General features: G+C 31.9%; 1 long non-coding RNA gene across 1 annotated transcript; it reads right to left on the bottom strand.

The window, feature by feature from the left end:
- Positions 1-1074: 1074 nt before the first annotated feature.
- LOC139906180 (uncharacterized) lies at positions 1075-5374 on the bottom strand. The gene is made up of 3 exons (XR_011781518.1): positions 5065-5374; positions 2440-4388; positions 1075-2381 (listed from the first exon to the last, which is right to left on the bottom strand). It is a non-coding gene; the product is annotated as an uncharacterized lncRNA (long non-coding RNA).
- Positions 5375-6256: the final 882 nt, after the last annotated feature.

The following is a 6256-nucleotide window of genomic DNA, read 5'->3' on the forward strand; positions in this document are numbered from 1 at the left end:
CCTCCATATCGTTAGACTGAAGTTAGATATCAATAAAATTATAAAAGGACAAAATGAATGTCATTACCTGTTCTAAAAGTTGAAATTAAGGATGACCAAACTTGTTATTTGTAAATAATAAAAATATGGTGCAAAAACTCGAAACTTGATTTTTAAGTAACTAATTGAACTTAAATGGAGCTGGTGGTCATGTCCAAAGGCCCAATTAGACAAAAAACAGGGGTATTGTTCAGCTAAATTCTTGTTTTATAACTTATTATAGGAACATTACTGTTGTAAACTTCTTAGAGGAGTACTTCTCAGCCAAAGGTGTAATTAACACAAAAAGTAGACTGACTCTGGACAGGAGTTTCTCTTTAAGAAAGTATTCCACATAGGCATCAAGATAATATTCTAAAAGCTAGTTTTATTATGAGTTAAAAACCTACCTCCGTTGAACTTGTAATTCTTATGGTTCTTGCACAAGACGCACATATCCGTCCAGTATACATTTGTAAACAATTTGCTCATAGATGTGTCACAAGGCTTTTCTTTAGTTTAGTATAAATAGCTTTCGAGTACAAGACCTGGCATCTGTTTTGTAGTCCTAGTTAGGAGACAATTTTACAACGTACTACGGATAATTTGTTTTAAAAACTACTTTTGCAATCCTTTTGAGGATTTATTAACCCATAACTTGAAAGAACCAAGATGTTTTATTCAGACTATCAACCTATCCTCAGAATCGTCAAAAGTGTATATCCAACCATTTTAAAGGAAAATTTTCATACCTTTTGAATAGGTCCATCACTAATTTGTAGGGGGGAAAAGAAGAAACATTTAGGGATGAGGTAATCAAAGACGTCAATGTTGAGCTAAAAACTAGCTTCTAAGCTTTCTTTAAATGTTTAGAACGTTCATTTCACTCATTTTATCATTTCATGGGATAATTTTTAGATATGCATATTGAAAACAATCACACAAATACAATAGAAGTTTTATTTTTATAAAAATATCTTAAGGTTAAGGTCAACCATACTTTTTTAAAGTAGAAAAAAAATATTTCAAGTATTTTGTTGAATAACTCAATAGCCATCAAATCATTATTTTTGATTCACCGTCCAATTATATGTATAAAGCAATTACGTAAATAAATATACAACAATAAACATTATAGTTTAAAGTTATTGCTTCAAATAAGAACTTCAAAAATTTCTATCAAATAGCCTATTTCATGCAAGCAGTGTATTCTAGTAAGGGAAGTTGATTGTCATTGATTTATAATTATAAAAAATTGTGCATCAATAATAATAAAACAACATCATTAATAAAACCCATTCATACTTGGTACTAAATAAAAAATAATTGAAACCAAAATAGATAAAAGCAATTAAGAGTTCGGGTTAGAAATTCTAAAGCTTCTTAGGACTTACTTTAGTACCTTCTTATGTTGGAGTGATACCGATTGATAGAATTTCACTTCTTTTGCTGCCGGGATCATGGACGTGTCATCAGCATTGGAGTTTTTCAAGGGAAGGGTGGTATATCTACCAGGGGATGCCATAAAAATTTCTCTAAGCTTGTAAGGGTATATTGGCTCATAGGATGTAAGCTTTCCTGCAACTAATGCCTAAGAGTTTAATAAAGCAAAATCAATGGCTTTAGACTTCTGTGGAGACTGTAATTGTAATAGTGGTCTGTAATTTCACCAAATTACTTAAACCATTAACCATATTTGCCTGATTTACTCTTTTGAAAGTATTGATAAGCGTCAGAATCAATTTTCTTCTTTGTATTAATATCAACTTTGTCAATTCCATTTACTTTAAAAGTGACCTCCTCTAATGAACCGTCTGTATTATTTATTTTCATCTCCTTGTGTTAATTCAAGTCATCAATTCCATCCCTAACGTCTATAGGGAATCTAGTGTAAAAACCAGCATGACTTAGACTAAACCCAGGATCAGCATCTGCAATTTCATGTTCAATTAAACCATATGTCATTGCATCCATTAATTAAGGGGTTTACAAACTACAATCCACAGAATTTTTTTGTACAATTTTGACAAAAAAAAATTTTACTTTTTTATTGTGATAGGATAAATATAAAATCCCTCAAGAGTGGGAGGCAATAGGGCTTTGGCTTCTATGGTTCCAGCATCCCTGCATCAATATGTATCGTCATTTTTATGAAATAGTTGTTGAAATAAGCATATAATTTGTGATTCTATCTATGTGACTTATTTAATCGTTCTTGCTGAGTTTTCAAGAGAGATGATGACGTCACAAAATAATACGAACTACCGTGTTTACTCAGTCATCACTTGTAGATATCAATAAGCCGTCAAGTAGCCGTCCATAAATAAAGATCCCAATACTGTTTTTAAATTTTACACACGTTTCTGGAGATTAAATAGAGAGGTAGGAGAATTATCCAGAATCTTTTGTAATGGTACTTACTCGCATATTAATACTAGGTATGTTCTATGTTTCCCTTCAAGGTTAGATTGTTGATTATGATAAACAATTACGTTGCGATGAAATTTGCGGGAGTCTGCGTTGTTGACTCTTCTCCTCTTTTCTACCTCCATGATGTATGTATATATATATATAATATACGTATTTACTATTTACCTTGAATGATGTAGTTTTATTGAGACCTGACAAAGTAGCTCGGTTAAAGCGTAGCAATGAGAGAGAGAAACAGGCTTCAACTACCTGGAATCACCGTCCTACCTATCTACATATGTGTACATATACAGTATTATAATACAAATTTGTGTACCCGTTAGAAATATACACTTTTATAGGCTCAAATATATATAAAAAGATGGATTTGTAATATATTTGGCGTAAAAACTTAAATATATTTTTCCTTTCGCTTCACTTCTCTACCTATTCACATAGTTACTTTATTATATTGAATTTTGCTGTTTATATATTGTATATGTACATTTGTATACATATATCTCTCATCACTCTGTGTCTATGAATTTGTATTCTACAATGTACGTATCTTTCACGCTAAACACATTAAATGAAATGTCTCTCAATGTTTAAAAACATAAAAAAATAAAAAATATGATGAGTCATAGTCTGTAACGTTATCCTAGATTCCGAGGCTCCATTTCTCTCTTCTCGTGACTTGCGAGCATATTGTTAAAAATAGTAGTTTCAACGCCAATTGCGTGAGACTCAACCGCCCCGCAATATCACACTCTGAATCCACCAATGTCACGTCTCACGTATTTGCACTCTATCTTTAATCATGCCAGTATATATATCTGATTTAGAACCAAAATGACTTAAAGCGGAGTCGCCCAACCCCATCATAACGACCTTAAATAAGCCAAAAGTAAGTTAAATGTTGCATCTGAAGTCAATAAAAGTTTATGTATTATTTTTTTAATTTGTAATAACTTATTTAAAACAGGACATCCCGGTTATTTGTCGTTAATAGAGAGACATAAGTTTTCTTCTTTCCTCGTACAGAAAATATGTTTTTCTATTGACTCAATTTTTAATACTAAAAGGGTGGTGTTTCTCTCTTACTGTATTTGGAATAAGATACACCTTTTATAAGAGTTACAGAACCTGCTGTTATCTTCCAAAAGCCTTCATGCTCAGTTTAGAGCGGCCTAGTAAACAAATCTTCTTTTTATTGTTAATATAATCTACAAGATGTGAATAGTTAGATACTATTCACATCTACCTATGTAAATATAAAGGAGTTTATTTATTTGTTAAAGTGGAGCTAATTGCAGTTTTTATTTGCTAATATTTGTTTTAAAAGTAGATGCTTTACATCTATCTTTTTTTTTATTTTCTTAAAGTTTCTCCGAACTTGGGATGAAATGAGTGTGATATGATGCTTCAGATTATTTATAATGTATACAGTCCCTTGGAGGAGTTTGAATTATTTTCCTTGATTGGTTTTCGTAAATTGAAGGTCAACTGTTTTGTACTCAACATAATTTTTAAGCCACTATTAGGAATGTATCGGTCCTTAATATAAGTCCCGTTTCCATGGCCCCGTCCCTATTATCGACTCTTTAAAAAGTCTAAAACTCTAGAATGCATTATTTTCATTAATATTTTTAGTAATTAAACGCACGAGAATAGTTCCCCCTGTTCCAAAATTGTAAAGATTGATTGATTAGGACGTCACTGGCTGATATCCATGAAGATACCATTAAGCAAAAAATTTATTCTGAGCTATAACCATGATCTCTGCCTTTCTTTCTTTTTCCACTTGTATAAAGATATTCTAGTGCAGGTCTCATTTAATTCAAACCCATAGATGACAAAATTATGGCTTTATTAGTTCGGCTTCCGTGTGGTCCACTCTCATCCAAACACAAGCAAACACACTCAATTCCTTTTCCTTGAACTTCTGAAAAGATCCTTATCTGTTAAACAAAATAAAAAAATAGTCATAACCCTTTTTGAAGGTAGCGTTTAAAATAGCCCTAGCTGAGTGAGTAGGACAACGGCATGACTTTTTATAATGTAGCTAAGTTGACACTCAATCCTTTTATGGACTCCTTTTCTCCCCAAAGATTCATTCAAAGATAGATCAAAACAAGATAAACAAATAAAGTTTTTTCTTTGAGTCGAATAAGATCCCATGCAGCCATAAAATATACAATAATAATAAAATGAAGAAGAAGAGGACGGGTGAGAATGAAAAACAAACAGGAAGCCCTGTAAATTACGCACTATATATACATAACATCAATATGATATACATACACGTGTTCGTATACAATATATCTATGTTTAAAAAGGAAGCAAACAAACAGGTCAACCTCAGGACAATAATCCCTACTGAGGCATGGATATTGTTGAATTTAATGACAAAAGAGAAAGAAAAGAAAAAAACATCATCATAAAAAATAAAAAACATTGCGTGTGGTCTTATTATTAGTACACGTATTAAAAAAAGATATCATAAAAAGACGAGTAGAAACTACTCAGAAGGACGGAGTAGAAAGGAGACCTCCTTCTTTAACTCAATACTTATATAGTTTAAAATGCAAAAGAAATTATGGAGGAAAATGGAAGAAATTATGGACAAATTATTACCGGTTATATCTTAAAGTCAGATACCATCTGTTACTGAGAGCAAGTCAAGTGGTAGACCAGACTTGAGTACTATAACTCCATATGAAGCGATTCTAAATCCAAAAAAAGGTTTCAAACTATAGACAACATTCTTGGGTATCTTAACTCATTACATAAATTTTAAAATAAAGCCTAATCATTCACTCAAATATGCCTATGAAATATCTGGATGTAAATAAACTAGGATTGTCTCCTTTTCCTTATTTTTGACAATATTGTTTTAATGTTGAAGCAGAACATATGTTCTTTAGTTGCAACTCCTTTGCATACTAATTATCTGAATTTCTAAGCTAGTATGTAGTTGTATTCAAAGCATGTCCTTTGAAATTGTGTAGCTATCAATGGAATGTTTAAAATATTATTATGAAATCCATCCCACCATGGGGTAGACACTCTTTGATTATCGTAAGAGTATGCTGATGATCCTTCCCATAGATCCATATTTAAGTACATTAGTATTATATTCTCGCTGTTCCTCTGTTCCAGTTTTTGTTTGTTGATCATTAAAAATAAATGGTTGTACCTCACACTGGCAACACCTCCCAATTCCCCTCCAAGAGATACATAACAATAAACTACAGTTACATCCCTCATAGCGAGAGCTTTGAGAGCTATAATAATCATGATTACGAAGCTAACAAGTTTCCTTTTGATTTTAACAAATAGCACTTGTCAACTCAACACTAAAAAAAAGATATACCTTATTTTACTGTCAGCTGTTTATTCTTCTGATATTTGACTACTCCTCATCAGTGTTATGAACAACGTTGATGATTGGCAGCATTTGAATAAGATCATGTAAATCATTCATTCATATTAGGTAGAAGAATAAACTATTTGATTGGGGAGCCAATCATAAACCACGGGGTTCTTTTTTTTATACATCATTTTACTATCCCTTCCCCTCCTTGTGGACTAACGTGTGGTTCTTTTCTCCCCCTACTAATAAGTTCCTAGTAAGTAAGACTGTATTATACTGTATACATAAATAAATAATAAAAACAAAATCTACTCACACATGTTAATGAGACGACTATGTGGATCCAAAGTTCATTAGTGTGAAGAAGAAGAAGGGAGAGAGAGAAAGAAAGAAAAGAGATGTGAGGAAATTCACACTTGAATGAGAATTCAAGATATCACAAAGTATAAATGT

The sequence above is a fragment of the Lepeophtheirus salmonis genome, chromosome 8 (assembly GCF_016086655.4).
Source record: "Lepeophtheirus salmonis chromosome 8, UVic_Lsal_1.4, whole genome shotgun sequence".
Taxonomy (NCBI): domain Eukaryota; kingdom Metazoa; phylum Arthropoda; class Copepoda; order Siphonostomatoida; family Caligidae; genus Lepeophtheirus; species Lepeophtheirus salmonis.